Source organism: Acinonyx jubatus, chromosome A3 (assembly GCF_027475565.1).
Source record: "Acinonyx jubatus isolate Ajub_Pintada_27869175 chromosome A3, VMU_Ajub_asm_v1.0, whole genome shotgun sequence".
NCBI classification, from domain to species: Eukaryota; Metazoa; Chordata; class Mammalia; order Carnivora; family Felidae; genus Acinonyx; species Acinonyx jubatus.
This window is the reverse complement of record NC_069388.1, coordinates 38,207,040-38,234,504: the sequence shown is the minus strand read 5'-3', so window position 1 is coordinate 38,234,504 and position 27,465 is coordinate 38,207,040. Positions and strand designations below refer to the sequence as shown.

At 36.5% G+C, this 27,465-nt stretch overlaps 1 protein-coding gene across 12 annotated transcripts in view; it reads left to right on the top strand.

The window, feature by feature from the left end:
• The window catches only part of TASP1 (taspase 1), a 294,418-nt gene that overhangs the window by 141,966 nt on the left and 124,987 nt on the right, over window positions 1–27,465 (top strand). The gene's annotated exons all lie outside the window — the stretch shown is intronic.

Genomic DNA, 27,465 nt, shown 5'->3' with positions numbered 1-27,465 from the left:
ACCTGATAGAAAGGAGAGAATCCTTATTTGTTTCTAAGTTGACAAGTAAAATGGTATCTTGGGGGAGGGCTTATAAAGTGTATCTAAGATTGTCCAAGACCATCTCTGTAGGCAAGAGACATTAGGACCTGGAAATGGTCCAAGGGATGAAGAGGATGGAAGAAATGGAGAAAGTGGAAATATTGATAGACTCGGATTTTGAGACTAGGTGGATGTAGCCCTCTGGATCAAATCAGGACATAGAAACATTAACATTAGGTTAATCAGGGGAAGTTTAACATAAAGATTTGTTAACTATGTTGAAAGTGTAACTATAATATATAAAGAAACTCTATGTTGTACTCTAGAGAGTGTTCAAGGAGGGACATACTTGTAAAGGGTATAGATCTTGATGAAGAAGGTATGGTTTGGCCGCTGGGTAGCAGAGAAGAGAAGTTCACTGGTTTGACCAGGCTGGGACTAGTATGGAGTTGCTGAGAAAACAATAGGCCACTCTCTAGAATGCATATAGAGAGCAGATATCAGTACCCATTGGTTGGGTGTGTAGTGGGAGCCTGGTACCAGTGGGGCAGGGACACAGAGGACTTCAGAGTCCACCAGGCCACAGAGGGCTTACAGAGAGACTGACTACTTGGTGTTTGACCCTCTGGGCCACAGGGGCTACATGCAGACTATGCAGGGTCTTGCCAGTGGAGTCTTGTGCAGCTGCAGGGGGCCTATTGCTAAGCCCAGGCTTAGATGTTAAAGTCACCCACCCACACTGTCTTCACACCCACACTGTCTCTCCTCCCCAGCCCATGCTGGATATTGCAGGAAGGGTGCCTGTTGTAACTGTTTATCTTCTCTAGTTCAGCTGAATGTCTGAATCCTTGCCTTCATTCTGCTAGTTCCTTCCATATAAGCCTAGTCTCTTTATACATGTCATTTTATATTTGTTTGCCACTTTTTCCTCTCTACTGGATAGCATTGGGATTCAATGGACCTTCTTTGTCATTGGGAGGGACCATCTGCTTCATAGTCACTCTGTTCCCAATGTTGGCTTGTACTGAGATAGGACTTGCTCTCCACTTCCTTACGGGTTGCTGGCTACTATTGCTACTAAATTCACTATGGTGTCCTTGGTATTTTTGTAGTCTTTGACTTCTTCTGTACACACAACATCCACTTACAGTAGATGCTAGTGGTAGTAGAATCAGATGATCGGAAACTTCTTGGAATAGTCAGTGAGAATGTCAAGTCCTCACGGCCTAAGTATATCAGGCTAGTTTTTTGTTTGTTTGTTTTGTTCTGTTTTGTTTTGTTTTACTTTACTCCTAGAGCATCTTACTGGCCTGAGGGAATGGGGAACTTTTCTATGTGGCTTTCTGTGTCTTGAGGCCCCCTCTATTCTTGGATCCTTCAGATCTAGCTAGGGCTTTTTTATTTGTCTCCTCTTTTTCCTCCACCCTTACCAGCTTGGAAGGAGGGACAGAAGCCTATACCAGTGATCAAGTCTTTTCTTCTGGTTTTCCCACAAATGTCCAGTGTGTTCAGTCATACCCCGACCCCAGTGCTACCTTTAGGGTACTGGTGGGGAACTCCAAACTATTTATTTTGCCAAATTTTAGGCTTTACCTGCTCAAATCATATTTCATTCTAGAGCTGTCTGTACTTAGAATTTATGAAAGTCCGCTTAGAAGCTCAAAGGATAAAACTTAATATCAGCTACGTAAATACACAACTGATGGGATCAATGGAAGTTTCTGGGGATGGAGATAAAACTATATTTCATTATTGTACAGGCCTTTAGTAGGTATTGTGCTCTATTAGGAAAGATTTTTAGGGCAGAGAGAGAAAGAAAAACAGATTATGGATGGGAAAGAATTGGATATATCTGAAGGAAGAACAGAGAATTCAGTATGAAGAGATTTTGTACACATGCTTTCTTACAGTTATTTGAACTGAGGTTATGAAGATATAAGGAATGGTATTAATTGTATGCATGCTAGCAAGAATTGCTTGATAGCAAAATGTGAGCTGAGGAATGAGTTAGGGACAGGTCTTTGAGGTCTGCCTCTCATAGTTTTTCTGAAAAAGGTTGATTACATTTGTGTCACTATATCATCAAATATATCAGAATCAGACTTCGGTATTATTGGTCTTTTGTTGTAACAATTACCAACTGTTGATTGCTGTTTTTAAAGGAAACCAAATTTTTGACCTTAATAACACATATAATTTATATAATCTGATATTTGTTACCCAGCTATATTAGAAGCATTCTTAGAACATTAGTGGGAAAGAATAGTAAGAGGTGAAAACTGGATGCTCAGGAGAAGTTAACTTCTTGGAACCAATGGTGGATGTGGAACTATGGCATGTGGCAACTTTCTGAAGCACTTTACTGAGTCTAAAACCACAGATTAACCAGCTGGTTGTACCTTTGCAGATTTAGGTCCATGCTAAGGAGTTCCTGAATTCCACTCTGTTCTCTTCTGTTGCTTGTCCTCTTCCTTTTCTCTAGCTTTTTGCAGCTACTCAAGAGAGTTGGACTGCAGTCTGTCATTCCGCCACTGGATTCCATGACGTAATACATATTGAACCCCATCTTAAAAATTCCAGACTCATGGAAAGATGTAAGAAACTTCAGAGCCCACCTGTTTATTTAATAGTTGAAGAAAAGTTTCCAAGTTTAATGACTTGTCCATGTCACTTAGTCAGTGTGTATACTTTCTGTAAGATCACACTGCCTTTTTTTTTTTTTAAAAAAAATAAAATGAATGGGAAATAACAGAAGGAGAATGTTCTGGTGGTTAGCAGAGTTGGGTTCTACTCTCAACTCTGTGTCTGACTCACTGGATGTAACAAGTTACTTAAGCTGTTTTGTTTTCTTAAAAAAAAAACAAAAATAATGTTAGGCAAGAGACAGTTTCTAAATTCCTTTACATGCTAAGTTCTATGAATTCTCTACTGCATTCAACCTGAAAATGTGAAATTCTTTTTAATCAGGTGATTTGGAAATGGGATTAGAAAATGCCAATTTTCCAGAACAACTTGGGAATTTTCAGGAACCACAGATGATATTTATAAAGTAGGTAGAATGAAATAAACAGAGTTTACCAGAGGCCTGGACAAGGAGCAAGGAGGTTGGGTTCTTTCTTCTTTTAACAGTGATGAAATTCGTTGTTTGTTATAGGACAAGTCTCTTTGTTCTCAGTTTCCTCATGTGTAAAATGAGGGGCCAGAAAGTCCCTTCTAGCTCCAAAATTCTATTTGATCCTTGGTTTGTTTACAGGCCAATCTAAACTATTTGTGTGAACATACAGTTGTAAATCAAATTGCTCCTTAATTGAAGCTATGAATTAAAATTGTTAATGGTGGATTTTAAATTCGTATTTGATGTAATTTGGTTGAAATCCTTCTGACAGTGACTGCGACAAGCTAGCAAATACTTCTCTTGGTTTTATGGAAAGACACTACTGTATTCTTCCTTTCTTGCTTCCTTTGCTTTTTCTTTAAAAAAGCATTTGCATAGATAATATATCTAGAGATTCTCATTGCAGTGGATACATAGAAAAATTTTAGATAATAATCAAGACAGATACCCATTTCCCATTTACTCTAAATCCCATTGCTTTTGCCAGAAAGAACCACTACTGACAATTTGGTATGTGTCTTTATAGTATATTCTTTTTGTCCATGCACACACCTCTTTCTATCTTTCATCATTTATAACAATTATAGAAGAGATTTCTAATATATTGTTTTGCAAAATACTTTTCACTTAACATACCTTGATACTTTTAATGTGTCACTATGCATAGATTTATAGCTGCATATCCCATATCATAATTTATTCATTTCCCTACTGAGAGAGATTCATGTTGTCTGTAATTTTTAAACATTTTTTAACGTTTATTTATTTTTTGAGAGACAGAGAGAGAAAGAGCATGAGTGGGGGAGGGGCAGAGAGAGAGGGAGACACAGAATCTGAAGCAGGCTCCAGGCTCTGAGCTGTCAGCACAGAACCCGACATGGGGCTCGAACTCACGAACTGCGAGATCATGGCCTGAGCTGAAATCGGATGCTTCACCGACTGAGCCACCCAGGTGCTGCTCTGTAATTTTTGTTTATATCATTTTCCCATGTGTGAATGCCTATTTCTCTGACTCTGAGCATTTTACACGATGCCATTTTCACTCTTTTTGTAGCATATCAATTTTATTTTTTTAACTTTTTTTTAGTGGTTGCCCTAGAGGTTGCAATATACATTTACAACTAATCTAGGTCTACGTTCAGATAATATTATGCCACTTCATGGGTAGTGCAAGTACCTTAAATAACAAAAATTCCTAATTCTTCCCTCTCATCGCTTCTATCATTGCTGTCATTCATTTCAGGCATACATAATCATATATAAGTACACCCTCCCACACACACAAGTGGGTATGTTGTTGCTATTATTATTTATATAAATTATTATATATGTTGGATCACTTAAGAATAGGAAAAGTAAAGTTTATTTGCCTTCCCTTATTCCTTCTTTAATGTTCTTCCTTTCCTTATGTAGAATGATGTTTCTGCCTTATCAATTTCCTTCTCTCTGAAGTATTTCTTTTTAACATTTCTTGCAAGGCATGTCTACTGACAACATATTCCCTTAAAGTTTGTTTGTCTGAGAAAGTCTTTATTCCTCCTTTTGAAAGATAGTTTTGCAGCATACACAGTCAAGTTTGGTGGAGTGTGTGTGTGTGTGTGTGTGTGTGTTATTTTTCTTTTGACACTTGAAATATTTCACTTCAGTCTCTTCTTGGTTTCATGATTTCTGAGAAGTCAGATATAATTCTTATCTTTGCTCCTCTATGAGTGTGGTGTTTTTTTTCCCCTCTGGATTCTTTCAAGATTTTTTTCTTTATCTTTGATTTTCTGTACTTTGAATATGATTTGCCTGTATATAGTTTTTTTGGGGTATTTATGTTGCCTGTTGTTCTCTGAGCTTCCTGGATATGTGATTTGGTGTTTGACTTTAATTTGGAGAAACTCTCAGTCGTTGTTTCAAATATTTCTTCTGTCCCTTTCTCTCTTCTCCTTTTGGTATTCCCATTTTGTTTAGTTTACATCTTTTGTAGTTGTTCCACAGTTCTTGAATATTCTGTTTGATGCTTGTTCTGTCTCTTCAAACGGTGTTTTGTGGTTTTTAGTATGCCTTGTAATTTTTTCTTGATAACTAGACATGATGTATTAGGGAAAAAGAACTGTGGTAAATAGGCTTTTAGTAATATGGTGATGAGGTGTTGGGGGAGGATAAGTATTCTATATTCCTGTAATTATGTCCCAGTCCTTTAGTAGCCTATGCCTCTGGTCTGTGAACTTCATAAGTGCCTCTTAGTTTGTCACCCCTACACTCTTTTCCCATGTAGAAGGTTAGAGCTGGATGGAGTTGAATATTTTGCATTGAGTTTAGGCTCCAACAAAACCCCAACAGATTAAGCTCTGATAGAATAGTTTCTCTTGAGGGTAGGCCTTGTTAATGAGAACAGAATGTTCTCTTGTATTTATTTATTTAAAAAAATTTTTAAATGGTTATTTGCTTTTGAGAGAGAGAGAGAGAGAGACAGAGTGTGAGCAGCAGTGGGCAAAGAGAGAGGGAGACACAGAATCTGAAGCAGGCTCCAGGCTCTGAGCTGTCAGCACAGAGCCCAACGCAGGGCTCAAACTCACGGACTGTGAGATCATGACCTGATCTGAAGTCAGATGTTTAACCGACTAAGCCACCGAGGTGCCCCATCTTGTATTTAAAAATGGTTCCTTTTCTCCTGTTTCTGCTGGAAACAAGAAGGGATTTTTCTGAGGTCTTCACTACTGTGAAAACTTGGTAGAGCTCCAGGAGTTAAAACTCACAAAAGTGTCATCCCATTCCTCACCCCACAAGTTTTTAACTCACCAGCTTGTCCACACTGAGACTCTAGTAGTTCTTCAAAAACAGTTCTGGTTTTCCACTAGTTGTGTGGAGGTTTCTCTTCATGACTTTGCATTCTGATAAGTTGGGATTCTCTGTATCTGACTGTCTCTATTTTGGGGGGCAGTAGTTTACCTTGTAACCTCACTTTTCTGACGGATCTAAGAAGAGTTGTTGATTTTTCATTTGTTGTTAGGATGGAGTAGCAACTTCCAAGCTCCTTACATACTGGACTGTAAATTGGAAGTCTCCTTCACACTCTTTTCAAATGGTTATTATCAATTTTAAGAAAATATTCAAGGGGTTCCTGGGTGGCTCAGTTGGTTGAGCGTTTGACTCTTGATTTTGGTTCAGGTCATGATCCCAGGGTTGTGGGATTGAGCTCCACACTCAACATGGAGCTTAAGATTCTCTCTCCCCCTTCTGTTCTACCCCAGTTATGTGTTCTATCTCTCTCAAATCAATCAATCAATCAATCAATCAATCCAAAATCATGGATAAAAAGATAGCTTCCAGTTTTGAGTCATCTTTTCTTGATAAGTGAGGTTGAGCAACTTTTCACATATAATTTGGCCTTTTGTATTAATATGTGAATTATCTGCTCATAGTTCTTGACCATTTTTCTGTTGTACTGTTTGAATGATTTTCTTTTAATTGATGTTTAACTTTTATTAATAGTAAAATTACCTAAAATGAAAATTTTTTAAATGGCATAGCAGTAACCATCTCTTCAGAATTTTAAAATGACCTTGTTTTTTTTTTTGAGTGGTGATAATGTTTGATATCTGTGACCTTCTGCAGAAATAAGTATTGTTTTAAAGTAATTTTACACTTATGATTAAGTAATTTGTTTTCATGTATTTTTTCTAGGCAGTGACTTATTATTTTCTATTTTTTGTAATTTGTAATAAACTCTGAAATTATCTTAAATGTAGGGCTCTTTTAAAATCTACTTTTGAGGGGCACCTGGGTGGCTCAGTTGGTTAAGCAACCGACTTCGGCTTAGGTCATGATCGTACAGTTCGTTAGTTCGAGCCCCGCGTCGGGCTCTGTGCTGACAGCTCAGAGCCTGGAGCCTGCTTTGGATTCTGTGTCTCCCTCTCTCTCTGCCCTTCCCCTGCTTGCACTCTATCTCTCTCTCTCTCTGTCAGGAAATGAATAAACATTAAAACAAATTTAAAAATCTCCTTTTGATAAATGAGACTTTAATGTGATAGAATGGAGTGAAATTGAAAGACATTTTGAAGATTGAACTGTTTTTGTTTCTACTTGCATTACCATTATGTCAAGATCCAGAGCTTTGGTTTGACTTAATATAGGAACATGAAAGAGAATAACCAATTCATGCATTTTTTAAAAAACCACTGTTTGTGTAACATACAAAACCCATAAAAATGGGTACTATAAAAATAGTGCTTTAATAATACTTCATGCTAACCAGCTGATTATAGACCGAATGCTTAGTTAACTAGGGAAAAGAAATAAATAGGTTTCCTTTTTAGTTGTGCTTTTTAAGTGATTACACACACACACACACTTAAAAGCTCTTACAATGATTCAGATGTGACTTTTCCTATTCATGGTTATTTTTGAATGAACTTGGTTTCATGAATTATTCTTTTTTTCCATGCAAACTGTGGCTGTATGTGTGGTATGTGAACTTCAAGGAGGCATTATAGCTTCTTGCCCAATTCTTAACAAGTAATGTCCCAGTACGTTTTTTCGTTAGTTCTGCTCGCTACCAAAAATAGTAGTTGATCAAATGTTATCTGTAAAACTCAAATTTCCCTTTTCTTCTCTTTAGCTTTCTACGCTATTAGTATTATCAACCAACAGTCTCTGTGACCATTGTTGAAAAATACTGTGCAGTATACAGTATTATTATTTAAAAAGTGGTTTTCACTGTATGTTATTTTATACATTTGGGGGATATTCTTACACTGTTATGACATCATAGGTTTATTGTCAAATGCAGAATGCCATCTACAGTTGAGTTGAAGGGAGTCCCCTCTTGTGATTTTTCTGCCAAATTGAGAAGTTGTATTTGATAAATGTTTTCTTGTAATGACAAAATTTTTAACTAAAACCCTAATAATTCATGAGCATTAGCTTCCATAGGAAGAACAAAAGTACAATGTCAGTACACATTTTAACCTCTTCCTGAGATCAACTATGTTTCATGAATTTCTTTATAATTTAAAAAACTTTAAAAACATGCTGTTCTCTTTTTGAAACACTAAAATCTTTTTTTTTGTACCATTCTGAAGCCTACTCTTTTTATCTATTAAAAAATCAAATGTGTTTTTCCTTTATTATCAGAAATGATGTGATGCTTAGTCTGTTGTACTCACATGTCCAAGTTGCAAAGTAAGGAAAACAATAAATTAGGCAAATTCCAAAGCATGATTCATCACTAATCCCTGGGCCCTATACATTTATACTTTCAGAATTTTTAACATCTTTTTATTAAGCAAATATTCATTGAAATCATTTAATGTACTTTGTTGGCTAGTGCAAGAGGTTTAGAGATAAATAAAACAGATTTGTGGGCGCCTGGGTGACCCGGTCGGTTAAGCATCCGAATTTGGCTCAGGTCATGATCTTGTAGTTCATGGGTTCAAGCCCTGCATTGGGCTCTGTGCTGACAGCTCAAAGCCTGGAGCCTGCTTTGGATTCTGTTGTCTCCCTCTCTCTCTGCCCCTTCCCAACTCATGTGCATGCGTGCTCTCTCTCTCTCAAATAAATAAACAAACATTAAAAAAAATTAAAGGAAAAACAGATTTGCTATCAAGGAGCTTGCATTGTAGGTGAAGAAAAAAAGCAAATGCATAATAATAAAATGTAAGATGCAATAAGTGCCACACTAAAGTTCAGGAAATATAGGCCCTCCTGTTCCTGGCAATTTCATGAAATAGAAACTCTGGAACCTTCTGATTACAAATAATCCAACAGTGCTGGGCAAAATACTAACTGAAAAGGAATCATACTTTCAAGTGAATAGAACAGAATTTTCGTTTGAGGTGGTCCTGGATACATGAAGCTCTCTGGGCTTAATGAAAGAAAATTTAAATCTTTCCTGAAAGAATGTTCTTTCAAGTCAAATCTTAAAATGCTCCTCAAATATGAATCCAAAGTATAATCTTAAATTGCAATGCAACACTTTACGTAAAGAGAGTTACCATGAGAGGATATATGTCAATAGAAACTGTAACTAGATTACCAAAGATGTTACATATTAGAATTGCTAGATATAAAATATGAAATAAGTATGTGGTAGACATTAACTTGTTTAAAGCTTTTATTTTAATTCCTGTTATTAAATATACGGTGTTATATTAGTTTCAGGTGTACAATATAGTGATTCAACACTTCCATGCAACACACAATGCTCATCACAAGTGTACTCCTTAATTCCCCCAGCCCCCTCCCCCTCTGGTAACCATCAGTTTGTTCTCTATAATTAAAAATCTGTTTCTTGATTTGTCTCTCTCTCTTTCTTTCCCTCTTTTGCTGTTTGCTTTGTTCTTTAAATTCCACATATGACAGAAATCATATGGTGTTTTTCTTTCTCTGTCTTATTTTGCTTAGGGTTATAGTTTCTAATTGATGTCATTGCAAATGGAATGATACCACTTTTTTATGGCTGAATAATATTCCATGGTGTATATGTACCACATCTTCTTTATCCATTCATCAATGTATGGATACTTGGACTGCTTCCATAATTTGGCTATTGTAAATAATGCTGAAATAAACATAGGGGTGTGTGTATCCCGTTGAATTCATGTTTTTGTATTCTTTGGGAAAATACCCAGTACTGCGATTGCTGGATCATAGGGTAGTTCTGTTTTTAACTTTGTGAAGAACCTCCATACTGTTTTCCGCAGATAGCTGTTCCAGTTGTGATTCCCATCAACAGTACACAATTGTTCCTTTTTCTCCACATCCTTGCCAGGGTGAGCACCTGGGTGGCTCAGTCGGTTAAGCATCTGACTTCAACTCAGTTCATGATCCCATGGTTTGTGAGTTTGAGCCCCATGTCGGGCTCTGCACTGATGGTGTGGAGTTTGCCTGGGGTTCTCTCTCTCCCTCTCTCTGCCCCTCCCCCACTTTCTCTCTCTCTCTCTCTCTCTCTCTCTCTCTCTCTCTCTCTCTCTGTCTCACACACACACACACACACACACACACACACAAAATAAAGAAATAAACTTTAAAAACAAAGCAAAACCAAAAAGAGTCTCTTGTGGTTTGTTCCCCCTTTCCTCCTTTTCCCCCTTCCCCTAAGTCCATCTGTTTTATTTCTTAAATTCCACATATGAGTGAAATCATATGATATTTATCTTTCTCTGACTGACTTATTTCACTTAGCATAATACATTCTAGTTCCGTCCATGCTGTTGCAAATAGCAAGATTTCATTCTTTTTGATGGCTGAGTAATATTACACGGTAGTGTGTGTACACATATACATCTTCTTTCTTCAGTCGATGGACATTTGGGCTCTTTCCATAATTTGGCTATTGTTGATAGCGCTGTAATAAACATTGGGGGTGCATGTGCCTTTTTGAATCAGCATTTTTGTATCCTTTGGATAAATACCTGGTTAGTGCATTTGTTAGGTTGTAGGGTAGTTCTATTTTTAATTTTTTGAGGAACCTCCATACTGTTTTTCAGAGTAACTGCACTGGTTTGCATTCCCACCAGCAGTGCAGAAGTGTTCCCATTTCTCCATGTTCTTGCCACCATCTGTCGTTTACTGAGTTGTTAATTTTAGCCATTCTGACAGGTGTGAGGTCGTATCTCCTTGTGGTTTCGATTTGTACTTCCCTGATGATGAGTGATGTTGAGCATCTTTTCGTGTGTCTGTTAGCTATCTGGATGTCTTCTTTGGAAAAGTGTCTGTTCATATCTTCTGCCCATTGCTTCATTGGATTATTTGTTTTTTGGGTGTTTGATAAGTTCTTTATAGATTTTGGATACTAACCCATTATCTGATATGTCATTTGCAGATATCTTCTCCCATTCTAAAGGTTGCCTTTTAGCTTTGTTAATTGTTTCTTTCACTGTGCAGAAGCTTTTTATCTTGATGAAGTCCCAAAAGTTCATTTTTGCTTTGTTTCCCTTGCCTCTGGTGATGTTTCTAGTAAGAAGATGCTCCGGCCGAAGTCAAAGAGATTACTGCCTGTGTTCTTCTCTAGGATTTTGGTGGTTTCCTGTCTCACATTTAGGTCTTTCATCCATTTTTAATTATTTTTGTGTATGGTATAAGAAAGTGCTCCAGTTTCATTCTTTTATGTGTTGCTGTTCAGTTTTCCTAAACATTTTGTTGATGAGACTATCTTTATTCTATTGGATATTTTCCTGCTTTGTAGAAGATTAGTTGACCATATAGTTGTAGGTCCATTTTTTGGGTTTTCTATTCTTTCCATTGATCTAAGTGTCTGTTTTTGTGCCAGAGCCATATTGTCTTGATCACCATAGCTTTGTAATACGGCTTGAAATCTGGAATCGTGATGCCTCCAGTTTTCTTCTTCTTTTTCAGAATTGGTTTGGCTATTCAGGGTCTTTTGTGATTCCATGCATATTTTAGGATTATTGTTTAGCTGTGCAAAAAAATGCTAGTGGTATTTTGATAGGAATTGCGTTAAATGTGCAGATTGCTTTGGGTGATATAGACATGTTAACAATGTTTGTTCTTCTAATTCATGAGCATGTGGAATGCTTTTCTATTTCTTTGAGACCTCTTCAGTTTCTTTCATAAGTGTTCTATAGTTTTCAGAGCACAGATCTTTTACCTCTTTGTTAGATTTATTCCAAGGTATCTGATGGGTTTTGGTGCAATTGCAACTGGGATTGATTCCTTGATTTATTTTTCTGCTGCTTCACTATTGGTGTATAGAAATGCAGCACATTTCTGCATATTGAATTTGTGTCCTGTGAGTTTGCTAAATTCATGTATTAGTTCTAGCAATTTTTTGGTGGATCTTTCAGGTTTTCTACATAGATTGTCATGTTGTCTGCAAATAGTGAAAGTTTCATTTCTTCCTTGCTGATTTGGATGTCTTTTATTTTGTTTTGTTGTCTGATTTCTGAGGCTAAGATTTCCAGTACTATGTTAAATAATAGTGGTGACAGTGGACATCCCTGTCTTGTTCCTGACTGTAGGGTCATCCCCATTGAGGATGATATTAGCTATGGGGTTTTTGTGTATGGTCTTTGTGATGCTGAGGTATGTTCCATCCAGCCCTACTTTGTTGAGGTTTTTTGTTAAGAATGGATGCTGTGTTTTGTCAAATACTTTTTCTGCATCCATTGACAGGATCCTGTGATTCTTATCCTTTCTTTTAATAATGTGGTGTATCATCATGTTGATTGATTTGCAAATACTGAACTAACCCTGCAGGCCAGGAATAAATCCTGCTTGATTATGGTGAATAATTCTTTTAATGTTGAATTCCATTTGCTAGTATTTTGTTGACAACTTTTGCCTCCATGTTCATCAGGGATATTGGCCTGTAATTCTTCTTTTTAGTGGGGTCTTTGGTTTTGGAATCAAGGTAGTGCTGGCTTCGTAGAATGTGTTTTGAAGTATTCTTTCCATTTCTAATTTTTGAAATAGTTTGAGAAGAAAAGGTATTAACTCTTCTTTAAATATCAGGTAGAATTTCCCTGGGAAGCCTTCTGGCCCAGGACTCTTGTTTGTTGGGAGATTCTTGATTACTGATTCACTTTCTTTGCTGGTTATGGAACTGTTCAGATTTTCTATTTCTTCCTGTTTCAGTTTTGGTAGTTTATAAGTTTGTAGAAATGTGCCCATTTCTTCCAGATTGCCCAGTTTGTTGGCGTATAATTTTTCATAGTATTCTCTTATAATAGTTTGTATTTCTGTGGTGTTGGTTGTGATCTCTCCTCTTTCATTCATGATTTTTATCTATTTGGGTCCTTTTTCTTTTTGTTAAGTCTGGCTAGGGGTTTATCAATTTTAATACATTCAGCTCTTAGTTTTGTTGATCTGTTCTACTGTTTTGTTTGTTTATATATTTATTTCTGTTCTAGTCTTTATTATTTCCCTTCTTTTGCTGGCTTTAGGCTTTACTGGCTGTTCCTTTTCTAGCTCCTTTAGGCATACGGTTAGGTTGTGTATTTGAGACCTTTCTTGCTTCTTGAGATAGGCCTGTGTTGCAATGTACTTCCCTCTTAAGACTGCCTTTGCTGCATCCCATGCATCTTCATGTTGTGTTTTCATTTTGGACTGTTGTGTTTTCAAAATTACTTCTTTAATTTCCTTGTTAACCCATTCTTTCTTTAGTATGATGTTCTTTAACATCCATATATTTGAGGTCTTTCCAAATTTTTTCTTGTGGTTTACTTCAAGTTTAATGGCCTTGTGGTCTGAAAATATACATGGTCTGATCTCAGTCTTTTTCTACTTGTTGAGGGCTGATTTGTGACCCAGTATGTGATCTGTTGTGGAGAATGTCCCATGTACACTTGAGAAGAATGTGTATTCTGCTGCTTTAGGATGAAATGTTCTGAATATATCTGTTAGGTCCATCTGGTCTAGTGTGTCATTCAGAGTCATTGTTTCCTTGTTGATTTTCTGCTTAGATGATCTGTCCATTTCCCTGGGATGCTAAAGCCCCCTACTATTATTGTATTATTATCAATGAGTTTCTTTATGTTTGTGATTAATTGATTTATATATTTGGGTTCTTCCACATGGGGGCATAAATATTTATAATCGTTAGATCTTGATGGATAGACCCCTTAATTATGATATAATGCCCTTCTTCATCTCCTGTAAAAGACTGGTTTAAAATCTCATTTGTCTGGGATAAAGAAATTGTGGTTTATATACACAATGGAGTACTACGTGGCAATGAGAAAGAATGAAATATGGCCTTTTGTAGCAACGTGGATGGAACTGGAGAGTGTGATGCTAAGTGAAATAAGCCATACAGAGAAAGACAGATACCATATGTTTTCACTCTTATGTGGATCCCGAGAAACTTAACAGAAACCCATGGGGGAGGGGAAGAAAAAAAAAAAGAGGTTAGAGTGGGAGAGAGCCAAAGCATAAGAGACCCTTAAAAACTGAGAACAAACTGAGGGTTGATGGGGGGTGGGAGGGAGGGGAGGGTGGGTGATGGGTATTGAGGAGGGCACCTTTTGGGATGAGCACTGGGTGTTGTATGGAAACCAATTTGACAATAAATTTCATATATTGAAAAAAAATAAAATCTCATTTGTCTGATATAAGTATGGCTGCTCCAGCTTTCTTTTCACTTCCATTAGCATGATAGATGGTTCTCCATCCCTTCACTTTGAATCTGCAGGTGTCTTTAGTTCTAAACTGAGACCCTTTTAGGCAGCCTATAGATGGATCTTGTTTTTGTTTTTGTGTTTTTAACATTCATTCTGATACCCTGTGTTTTTTGATTGGAGCATTTAGTCCATTTACATTCAGTGATTATTGAAATATATAAATTTAGTGCCATTGTGTTACTTGTAGAGTTGGTGTTTCTGGTGATGTTCTCTGGTCCTTTCTAGTCTTAGTTGCTTTTGGTCTTTTTTCTCCCTTCAAAGAGCCCCCTTAAAATTTCTTGCAGAGCTGGTTTAGTGGTCACAAACTCCTTTAGCTTTTGTTTGGGAAATTCTTTATCTCTCCTTCTATTCTGAATGACAGACTTGATGGGTAAGGAATTCTTGGATGCATATTTTTCTCATTCATCACGTTGAATATATCTCTTTTAGCCTGCTAGGTTTCTGTGTACACATCTGCTGCTCTTCTTATTGGTCTTTCCTTGTAGGTTAAGAACTTTTTTTCATGATCATTCCTTGTCTGTATATTTTGTGAATTTGGCTATGATATGCCTTGACAACGTATGGCTTTTGTTGAATTTAATTGGAGTTCTCTGTGCTTCTTGGATTTTGATGTCTGTGTTGATGTCTGTGTCTGTTCCCATATTAGGGAAGTCTCAGCTATAATTTGTTCAGATAAACCTCCTGGCCCCTGTTCTCTTTTTCTTCTGGGACTCCTATGATACAAATGTTACTCCATTTTAGTAAGTTGTTGAATGCCCTAGTTCTACCTTTGTGATCCATTAGCTTTCTTTCCCTCTTCTTTTCACTTTCATTATTTTCCATATTCTTATCTTCTGTATCACTGATTCACACCCTGCTTTGTCCATCCTGATTTTTATGGCCTCCATTTGGGTTTGCATCTTCGTTATAGCATTTTAATTTTGGCCTGACTTGATTTTAATTCTTTTATCCCCACAGAAGGGGATCCTCTCACGTCTTCTGTTTCTTATAAGTCCAGCTAGTATCCTTAAGAAGTTGTTTTAAATTCTAGTTCAGATACCTTATGAAAATAAAAAATATATATAATTTATAAAAATAAAATTAAAAAAACAAAAGAAAGAATTGATAAAATAAGAAAATAAATGAAGAAATAATGTTAAAAAAATAAAGAATAAAAGTAAAAGGGAAGCTAGATCCTATTTCCCCTAGAGTTAAGCCTTGTAGCGCTCTGTGATCAGTAGACTTAGTGTGAGTGAAATGTTTGTGCTAGTCTTCTGTGGGAGGGGCCTTTTTCATGAATCTTAGGTGGATTTGTCCTAGTGGAGATGCACTTTAGGGTGCAGGGAGGTGGGTCTTGGTATAAGTGGCTCTGGTCTCCAGAAGGTGGTGCTGTTTGCTCCCTGTAGGCTTTCAGTGCTAATGGGCAGGACGAATATGGTGGCACCCCACTCTCTAGCCCAGGAAGTGAAATTTCGTGCCCCCCACTCTTTATGGAACCCTCACAGAAGGGCAATCAGTCACCCCTCTTGTGTCCCCAGTTGTGGTCACATCACTGCATTCACCCTGACTTTGTCCAAGCTTTTTTATCTCAGGTGCATGACTAAATTTCAAAACTCAAAATTTTAGGGACTACTGCTGGATGGACCCTCACTGTTCCTCTGGGACAGGGTCTCCTGGAACTTTTGCCGCTTGTCACCCATGCAAAGAATGCTGTGGTATAATCATGGTTCAGAGTTTATGGCAAAACAAAGCAGAAAGCCAGCACCCCAGCTCCCTGCCCCCAGCAGGAGTCCTATTCCTGTGTTTGGGAACAGTGCAGCACATTAGCACCGTCCGTTCTTATGTCCCAGAGGACTCTCAGTCCTCACTGTCACTCCTGGGACTCCACCCTGCTTTGCCACCTGAGCATCTTTAAGCCAGGCTCTCCCTTCATGGCAGCAGACTTCTAAAAAATTCAAATTATGTGCTCCACTGAACATAATATTTGTGGTTGCCTCATAAAGCAGGCTACCTCTCCACTGCCGTATCCACAGTTATATCTCCCCCAAGTCAACTCTTTGCTCCTCCTACCTTCCATAACATGGTTGCTTTTCTACACAGACTTGCAGTTTTTGTTCTCTCATCTCTGATTTCTTGGGTGTTGAGAATGATTTGATAGCTATCTGGCTGTGTTTGAGGGAGGAGACAAGCTTAGGGTCCTCCTATCCCCTGCCATCTTGACTCCTCCTCTTATATGTTCTTTATACATTTTGGATACTAACCCTTTATTGGATATGTCATTTGTAAATATCTCCTCCCATTCTGTAGGTTGTCTTTCAGTTTTGTTGATTGTTTCCTTTGCTATGCAGACACCTTTTATTCTGATGTAGTCCCAATAGTTTATTTTTGCTTTTGTTTCCCTTGCCTCAGGAGACATATCTAGAAAAAAGTTCCTACAGCTAATGTCAGAGAGGGTATTGCCAGTGTTCTTCTCTAGGACTTTGATGGTTTCAGGACTCACACTTAGGTCTTTAGTCCATTTTGAGTTTATTTTTGTGTTTGGTGTAAGAAAGTGGTCCCGTTTCTTTCTCTTGAATGTTACTGTCCAGTTTTCCAGTACCATTTGTTGAAGAGAATGTCTTTTTCACATTGGGTATAGTTTCCTGCTTTGTAAAAGATTAATTGACCATATAGTTTTGGTTCCATTCCTGGGTTTTCTCTTCTGTTCCATTGATCTAAATGTCTGTTTTTATCCCAGTCCCATACTGTTTTGATTACTACATCATTGTAATATAACTTAATATCCAGAATTGTGATGCCTTTACTTTTCTTTTTCAAGATTGCTTTCGCTATTCAGGGTCTTTTGTAGTTCCATACAAATTTTAGAATTGTGTTCTAGTTCTGTGAAATATGCTCTTGGTATTTGATAGGGATTGCATTAAATCTGTAGATTGCTTTGGGTAATATAGACATTTTAATGATATGTGTTCTTTCAGTCTATGAGCATGGAATGTCTTTTCATTCCTTTGTATCATCTTTAATTTCTTTCATCATCTTTCATCAGTGTTTTATAGTTTTCAGAGTATAGGTCTTTCACCTCCTTGGTTAGATTTATTCCTGAGTGTCTTATTATTTTTGATATAGTTGTAAATGGGATTGTTTTCTTAATTTCTTTCTGTTGCTTCATTATTGGTGCACAGAAATGCAGCAGATTTCTACACATTAATTCTATATCCTGTGACTTTACCAAATTCTTTTATTAGTTCTAGAAGTTCTTTGATAGAGTCATTGGGTTTTCTATATATAGTATCATGCTCTCTGCAAATAGTGAAAGTTTTACTTCTTCCTTACCAATTTGGACACCTTTAGTTCTTTCCTCTTGTCTGGTTGCTGTGGCTCGGAGTTCCAGTACGACGTTGAATAAAAGTGGTGAAAATGGCCATCTTTGTCTTGTTCCTTATCTTACATGGAAACTTTCAGTTTTTGACCATTGAGTAAGATGTTAGCTGTGGGTTTCTCATATATGGTTTTTATAATGTTGAGGTATATTCCCTCTAATCCTACTTTGTTGAGGGTTTCTTTTTTTTAATCATGAATGGATGTGGTACTTTGTGAAAAGCATTTTCTGAGTCTGTTGAAATGATCCTATGGTTATTATCCTTTTTCTTATTGATGTAATGTATCACATTGATTGATTTGCAAATATTGAACCATTTTTGCATTCCAGTAATAAATGCCACTTGATCGTGGTGAATGATTCTTTTGATGTATTGTTGCATTTGGCTGGTATTTTGTAGAGGATTTTTATATCTATGTTCATCAATGATATTGGCCTGCAGTTCTATTTTTTAGTGGTGTTTTGATCTGGTTTTGGTATCAGGGTAATTCTGGCCTCATGGAATGAATGTAAATTTTCCTTCCTTTTCTATTTTTTGGAATATTTTAGGAAGAATGGTATTAACTCTTCTTTCTATGTTTGGTGGAGTTTGCCTGTGAAGCCATCTGGTCCTGGACTTAGAGTTTTTGGGAATTTTTTGATTACTGATTCAGTTTCTTTGGTGATTATTGGTCTGTTCAAATTTTCGATTTCTTCCTCATTCAGTTTTGGTAGTTTATATGTTCCTAAGAATTTATTGGTTTCTTCTACATTGTCCAATTTGTTGATATATAGTTTTCCTAATATTCTCTTACAACTGTTTTAATTTCTGTGGTGTTGGTTGTTATTTCTCCTCTCTCATTTGTGATTTTATTTATTTGGGCCATTTCTCTTTTCTTCCTGGTAAGTTTGGCTAGAGGTTTATTCATCTTATCAAAAAAACAGCTCTTTTTTTTTTTAATAATTTATTGTCAAGTTAGCTAACATACAGTGTGTACAGTATAGTCTTGACTTCAGGAGTAGATTCCCATGATTCGTCGCTTACATACAACACCCAGTGCTCATCCCAATAAGTGCCCTCCTCAATGCCCATCTCCCATTTTCCCTTTACCCCAGCCCCCCACCCCCACAACCCTAAGTTTGTTCTCTGTATTTAAGAGTCTTTTATGGTTTGCCTCCTGCTTGTAACTTATTTTCCTTCCCTTCCCCTATGGTCTTCTGTTAAGTTTCTCAAATTCCACATGAGTGAAAACATGATATCTGTCTTTTTCCTGACTGACTTATTTCACTTAGCATAATACATTTCATTGATTTGTTCTATTATTTTAGTTTTTTATAGAATTTTTTTCTACTCTAATCTTTATTATTTCCTTCCTTCTGCTCCTTTAAGGTTTTGTTTGTTCTTATTTTCTAGCTCCTTTACTTGTAAGGTTAGGTTGTCAATCAGATTTTTCTTGCTTTTTGAGGTGGGCCTGAATTGCTATAAACTTCCCTCTTAGAACTGCTTTTGTTGCATACAAATGTTTTGGATTCCTGTGTTTTCATTTTCATTTGTTTCCATATACTTAGTTAAATTTCCTGTTTGACTCTTTCATCATTCAGTAGCATATTATTTAACCTCCCATATATCTGCAGTCTTTCCAGATTTTTTCTTGTGGTTGACCTCTAGTTTCATAAATGTTGTGGTCAGAAGAGATGCATGATATGACTTCAGTCTTAAATTTATTGAGGATTGTTTTGCTAGTATCTGATCTATTCTGCAGAATATTCCATGTGCACTGAAGACAATGTGTATTCTGCTGTATTAGGATGCAATGTTCTGAATATATCTGCTAAATCCATCTGATTTTGTGTGTCATTCAAAGCTATTGTTTCCTTGTTTATTTTCTGTTTAGATGATTTGTCCATTGATGTAAGTGGGGTGTGAAAGTCCCCTACTATTTTTGTATTATTATCGATTAGTTCTTTTATATTTGTTACTGTTTTATGTATTTGGTGCATAAATATTTACAATTGTTATATCTTCTTGTTGGATTGCCCCCTTTAGTATTATATAGTGTCCTTCTATGTCTCTTATTAATAGTCTTTGTTTGAAAGTCTATTTTGTCCCTTATAAATAACAATATAAATATATTGCTAGTCCAGCTTTTTTTTCACATTCATTTTCATAATTGATGTTTCTCCATCTCCTTACTTTCAATCTGCAGGTGGCTTTAGGTCTAAAATGAGTCTCTTGTAAGCAGCATATAGACGGGTCTTGTTTTTATCCATTGTGTCATGCTATGTCTTTTGATTGGTGCATTTAGCCCATTTACATTCAAAGTAACTATTGATAGATATGTATTTACTGTCATTTTAGTATTTGTTTTGTGTTTCTAAAGATTTTCTCTGATTCTTTCTTGTCTTTCTGTCTTTCATGACTTGCTGATTTTCTTTACTGATATCTTTGGATTTATTTCTCTTTATTCTTGCATATTTATTGGTGATTTTTGATATATGGTTACCATTAGGTTTGTATATATCTTCTGCATATAATAGTCTGTGTTAAGTTAGTTATTTTTTAAGGTTTTTTTTAGTTAAGTTAGTTATTTTTTAAGAACCCATTTTTTACTTCTCTTGTTTTAGTTATGTGTTTTTATATTACCTTGACTGATTTTTTACAGAAATACTCATTTTTACTGCTTTTGTGTTCCTACCTCTATACTGTCTCTTTTGGTCTCTCCTTTCCACTTAAAGAGTCCCCTTTAATATTTCTTTCAGGGTTGGGTTATTGATTGAACTCCTTTAGTGTCGTTTGTCTGGGAAACTCCCTATCTCTCCTTTTATTCTGAATGATAGCATTGACAGTATTCTTGGCTGTAGATTTTCATGTTCAGCACTGAATATGTCATGCCACTCCCTTCTGGCTTGGAAAGTTTCTGCTGAAAAATCTCCTGCTATACCCTTATGGGTTTTCCCTTGTAAGTTACTATTTTCTTTTCTTTTTTGTTTATTTTTCTTTTTTTTAAAATTTTTTTTAAATTTTAATTTTTTTTTTTATTTTTCCAAATTTTTATTTAAATTCCATCTGGCCAATACACAGTGTAACATTAGTTTCAGGTAAAGAATTTAGTGTTTCATCACTTACATACAACACACAATGCTCATCAGAACAAGTTCTCTCCTTAATACCTATCACCTATTTAACTGATCCCACCAACCTACTTCCCTGCCAGCAATCATTAGTTTGTTCTCTACAGTTAAGAGTCCATTTATTGGTTTCCCTCTCTCTTTTTTTATTCCTCCATGTTCATTTGTTTTGTTTCTTAAATCCCACATATGTGCAAGATCACATGGTATTTGTTTTTGTCTGGATTATTTCTCTCAATATAGTACTCTCTAGCTCCATCCACATTGCTGCAAATGGAAAGAATACACTCTTTTTTATGTATGAGTTATATTCCATTGTATATATTTATATATACCATATTTGCTTGATCCATTCATTAGTCGATGGACATTTGGACTCTTTCCATAATTTGGCTCTTGTTGATCATTCTGCTATAACATTGTGGTGCATGTATCCCTCTGAATCAGTATTTTTGTGTCATTTGAGTGAATACCTAGTAGTGAAATTGCTGGATTGTAGGGTAGTTTTATTTTTAACTTTTTGAAGAACCTCCATACTGTTCTGCAGAGTGGCTGCACCAGTTTACATTCCTACCAACAGTGTAGAGGGTTCTCCTTTCTCTACATTCTCACTGACACCTATTATTTCCTGTGTTGTTAATTTTAGCCTTTCTAACTGGTGTGAGGTGATATCTCATTGTAGTTTTGATTTGTATTTCCCTGATGCTAAGAGATGTTGAGCATCTTTTTCATGTCAGTTGTGTATTTGGATGGCTTCTTTGGAAAAATGTCTATTCATGTCTTCTGCTTATTTTTAAACTGGATTATGTGTGTGTGTATGTGTGTTGAGCTTTATAAGTTATTTCTATATTTTGAATACTAACCCTTTATCAGATATGTCATTTACAAATATCTTCTCTGATTCCATAGGTTGCCTTTTAGTTGTGAATATTTTCTTCATTGTGCAGAAGGTTTTTATTTTGATGTAGTCCCAATAGTATTTCCCTTTCTTCAGGAGACATATCAAGTAAGAAATTGCTACAGCTGGTATCAAGGAGGTTACTGCCTGTGTTCTCCTCTAGGATTTTTATGATTTCAGGTCTCACATTATGTGTTTAATCCATTTTGAATTTCTTTTCGTGTATGGTGTCAGAACATGGTCCAGTTTAATTCTTTTATGTGTTGTTGTCCAGTTTTTCCACATCATTTGTTGAAGAGACTTTTTATCATTGGATATTCTTTCCTGCTTTGTCAAAGATTAATTGACCATATAGTTGTGGTTCCATTTCTGGGTTTTCTATTGTGTTCCATTGATCTTTGTGCCAGTACAATATTGTTTGATCACTACAGCTTTGTAATGTAACTTGATGTTTGGAATTGTGATGCTACAGCTTTGCTTTTGTTTTTCAAGGTTCCTATGGCTACTCAGGATCTTTGTGGTTCCACACAGATTTTATGATTGTTCTATTTCTGTGAAAAATAATGTTAGTATAGGGCTTACATGGAATGTGTAGATTGTTTTGGGTAATACAGATATTATTTGTTCTTAAAATCCTGGAGCATGGATTATTTTTCCATTTTTTTATGTCAACTTCAATTTCCTTCATCGGTGTTTTATAGTTTTCAGAGTACAGAATTTTTACCTCTTCGGTTAGGTTTATTCCTAGGTATCTTATGAGGGTGCATTTGTAAATGGGATTGATCCCTTGATTTCTGTTTCTGCTGTTTCATTATCAGTGTATAGAAATGCAACAGAGTTCTGTTCATTGACTTGGTGTCCTGCAACTTAACTGAGTTCATGGATCTGTTCTAGCAATTTTTTGGGGGGGATCTTTTGGGGTGTGTATATATATATGTATGTACGTACATATATACATGTATATATGTATATATGTACGTACATACATACATATGTGTATATATGTATGTATATATATGTATGTATATATACATGTATGTATATATGTATGTATGTACGTACATACATATATATATAGTCATCTGAAATTTAAGTTGCTGTCTTCTTTTGTCTTAGTGACTGAAAAATTTTTCTCTTTGTCACTATATTTTGCCTTTAATTACAATATTTCTTGGTCTGAATCTGCTTTTGTTGATTTTGGTGAGAGTTCTTTATGCTTTCTCTACATGAATATCTGTTTCCTTCCCCAGATTAAGAAAGTTTTCAGCTATTATTTCTTCAAATAAATTTTTCTTCGCCCTTTTCTCTTTCTTCTTCTGAGACTCCTGTAATAGGAATGTTATTAACATTTGATGGAGTCACTGAGTTCCTGAAGTCTACTCTTATTTTGCATAATTCCTTTTTCTTTCTTTTTTTTTTTTCAGCTTGAATACTTTCCATTACTCTGTCTTCCAGGTCACTAATTCATTCCCTGTTTCTTCCATCCTGTTATTCATTCCATCAAGTGTATTTCTTTATTTTTTTAAAAAAAATTTTAAATGTCTTATTTATTTTGAGAGACAGAGAGAGAGAGAGAGAGAGAGAGACAGAAAGACAGAGTATGAGCCGGGGGAGGGGCAGAGAGAGAAGGAGACACAGAATCTGAAGCTGGCTCCAGGCTCTGAGCTGTCAGCACAGATCCCGATGCAGGGTTCAAATTCATGAACTGAAGGATCATGGCCTGAGCTGAAGCTGGATGCTGAACCGACTGAGCCACCCAGGAGCCCCCATCAAGTGTATTTCTCATTTTGTTTATTACACCCTTTTCCTTACTGTGTTATTCCTTATGTTTGTGTTAAGGGTCTCACTCATGTCTTCCACTCTTTTGTCAAGTCCAGTGAGTATCTTTATGATTATTACTTTAAATTCTCTATCAGGCATGTTATATATATCTGTTTTGCTTAGATCTCTGGCTTGCTGTGGCCTTGTTCTGTTCTTTTATTTGGGATAGTTTTTGTGTTGTTGTTGTTGTTGTTGTTGTTGTTGTTGTTTTGTCTTCTCATTTTGTCTTATGTCTCTGTGCCTGTTTCTCTGTATTGGGAAAGTTAGGTATGTCTCCTATTCTTAAGGTTAATGACCTTATGAAGAAGAGTTCCTGAAGTGCCCTGCCATGTGGTATCTCTTGTTTTCCAGGGCCTGTTGCTTTCAGGAGTGTCTCTAGTGTGTGTTATGTATGCTCTCTTGTTTTGTCTTGGCCACTTTATCCTTCAGCCAGTGGTCTGCGGAGACTCTCTTTTCTGCTGTGGGCAGTGTTTCATCCCTGGTCTGAATGTGGCATGCTTTTACTAGGTGTGTTCTGGTTTGAAATGAGACCTGTCACTGCTGTCACCAGAATGAAGGCCCTGAAAAATTCCCCTGTTGGGAAATTTGGTGTTGGCAGGGGTTTGGACTAGTTTTCTGGGGTAGGGTGTCTGCCCTGCTAGGACTGAGGCAAGCATGACTAAGTGGGGAGGTTCCACTGGTGCCTGGGTGTGTGGGGCTTTGTGTAAGCAAGTTAGGTAGCAAATGTTGGTGCTGCATTGCTTCCCACAGGTGGCCCTGTACTTATGCCGAGGGACACAGGAGGGAAATGGCACCTGCCAATTCCTTTGTTTCTGGGGGGTCTCTCTGTGAATGCTGTCTCTCTTGGACACTCTGTGAGATGAACAAATAGCCTCCCCATGTCCATCAACAGATTACTGCATGACAGTGAAAATGAGTGCATTACAGCTATACACTGAAGTATAGATGAACCTTAAAATCATAATACTAACAAAATGCAGTTTGCAGATGGCTGCAGTGAGTATGCCACCATTAATAGGACTTTGCAAAACCAAACACTATTTAATTATAAATCCACATACTGTAAAACTATACAGGAGATGAGCAAGTTATTGACAAGTAGTTCAGGGTAATTTCCCTTGGGAGGGAGGACCGGGGGAGTCTCAATAGTATTAAGAGTGTTAGATTTTTCTATTTGTTGAGTAGATGAATGCATATTGTTCTTTTAATATGCCTTGTAAATTTTGTTATATTGTTCCTTTTATAATTAAAGCTCTTAAATATGACAAAGTAGGAAGGGCAAAGGAGTTCAAAAGAAGCAGATAAGAGATGTCATATCTGGTAGACTGAGGAAAGTGTCATGAATGAGTCGTTTTTAGGAGGGAAAATCTTGGACTTGTTTAGTGAATAGCAAATAGTCTGATTTAAAAGTGTACAGAATATATTAAAGACAGTGTTGTAATTACAAGTGAAAAACAAAGCAACAATTGGATTTACTGTAGTGTTGACCACATAAGGCTTTTGTAATAAAGTGCAATACTAGCATGTTGGATAGATTGGAGGAAGAAGGCCCTGGAAGTGAAGGCCATTGCAATTATAGAAGCAGAATTTTATTGGATAGAGAGGAGAGTCAGGTATCAGAGACTTTCCACGAGAGAATCTCTGGGGCTTAATGGCCGATTGACTATGATAGTTGCAGTAAAAAAGGAATCATAACTAGAGTGACTTGAAATTACATGTCAGTAAGAGATTATGAGAATGTCATTTATCGAGCATTGGACATGTGGAGAAAATGGTGTTGAGTTTGACCATGTTAGCACAGAGGTATTTATAAGCAAGATAGTCAGTTGGATATATGGGCCTGAGCTTGAAAGGGAAGTTGAGACTTTAGAATTGAGTGGAAAGTTGAGACTTTATGGTATCTTCCATGGAATGTATGATGCAGCTGAGGAGGCCAGATCTGCTTGCATGTCATTTCCTCAGAGAGGTTGTTCCTAACCACTCTACATAAAATTCTTACACCTCTTCTTACCCTCCTACTTAGATTTATGTTCCTTCTTAGCACTTCTTTTTTTTTTATGTTGTTTTTTTTTTATTTATTTTGAGACAAAGAGAGACAGAGCATGAGTAGGGGAGGGGCAGAGAGAGGGAGACATAGAATCTGAAGCAGGCTCCAGGCTCTGAGCTGTCAGCACAGAGACTGATGGCGGGGATTGAACTCACAGACTGTGAGATCATGACCTGAGCCGAAGTCAGACGCTTAACCAACTGAGCCATCCAGGTGCCCCTCTTCTTAGCACTTCTTGATTCTATACTTTTTTGTTTCTTATTGTGTATCTCCCTTTAGCAGGAATCAACTCAGTGAAGGCAGTGATTTTGACTTATTTTCCTCCCATTGTTCTATCCCCAGCTTCTTTTTTAAAAAAATGTTTATTTATTTTTAAGGGGGAGGGAGGGGCAGAGAGAGAGGGAGACAGAATCTGAAGTAGGCTCCAGGCTCTGAGACGTCGGCACAGGGCCTGACACAAGGGCTCAAAACTAGTGCAGTGCGAGATCATGACCTGAGCTGAAGTCGGACAGTTAACCGACTGAGCCACCCAGGTGCCCCTGTTCTATCCCCAACTTCTAATAGAATATTTGTGGAATGAATGAATGAAAGAGTGAATGAATGAATGAATGAATGAATGAAGAGCCAAAGGTAAAAACCTCAGAGGATGCCTGCCTTTGCAATGGATGGAAGAGAATCCTGTGAAGGAGATAGGAAAGAGAGGGAGAATGGATATAGCTGAGAAAGATACTGGTTTGGAAGACAGAGGCAGAAGAAAATTTTTTGACATAGCCAAGGGATATCTATGTGTTTAGAGATGTAAATGAATATCAAGAAAAAGCTTTTTGGTTTAGGCATTAGGAGGATGTAAGTCAACTTCTCACCTTGTATCATAGTGACAAAAGGAGAACACTGAGCAGCTGGGAAGGAAAGAGACCTAGAAATGGTGAAGAAGTTCTTGAGCCAAGTTCTTTGGTGACAGGTGAGGTGGGTTTAGAGTTTGGTAGATGACTGGCATCCACAGCTTTGCATAGTACATAAAGTTATTGAAGATTAATACTTTGCTTTTCATCTTTTTCTTCCTTAACTGGAATGTGTCTCAGGGAATGTCACAAAGTTGCAAAATAAATTATATTTTTCTTCCTGTGTAACAAAAGATACATATGTAGAATCCCAGAATATTTTTAAATGTGTAGAAGTGTTATAAATCAGAATAAATTTAAGTGAGAGGATGGAATGGAAATAAAAGGGAAAAAGAATAATAGCAATTAACTATGAAGATAGCAATTATTTATTTATTTATTTATTTATTTATTTATTTATTTATTTTTAAGTTTTTAAGTTTTTAAACAGTCATTTTAGAAATTTAGGTGGTTTTCTAAGGGTCTTCAAGAATGCTGTTTGGGAAGCTAATGGCAAAATTGAGCTTTTTCCTTGTCTTTTTCTGAGGAGTTGCTGTGGTGAGCTCTGAAATACTTCTCAGAGTGGTCTCCTTTTTTTGTTTATTTTTAACATAAGTTTAAAAAATACTTATGTGTCTTATTTAAAACAAGATGCAGAAACATTGTACAGAAAGGCTAGGAGATTCCATAATAGGAAGAGTGATTATAGATAATATTCAGGAGAATTGTGAAAGTAGTAAAAATTTGAGGCATTTTTTTTTTCCTTTGGCTGGAAAGGATGGTGGAAAATCACATTTATTGACTTGGATAATCATTTTGGAAATCATTCTTACTAAAATAGTAATCATTTCTTACTAAATTGAGTAACACCCAAGTTTGTTTTTTTCAGTGCATATTGAATGTAAGAAACAGAAGCATCCCAATTTCAAAAGAAACCCAGAAGTTCCCTTCTGTGGCATGGCTGATGCATTATTCTTAAAGGAGAATCTTGAAATAAAACTAGGCAGCCTCAATCAGTTTTCTTTTCTTCCTCTCCTCTTACAAATAAGAAAAAAAACACACAAAAAACAAAAACAAAAGCCTTGTTATTGTA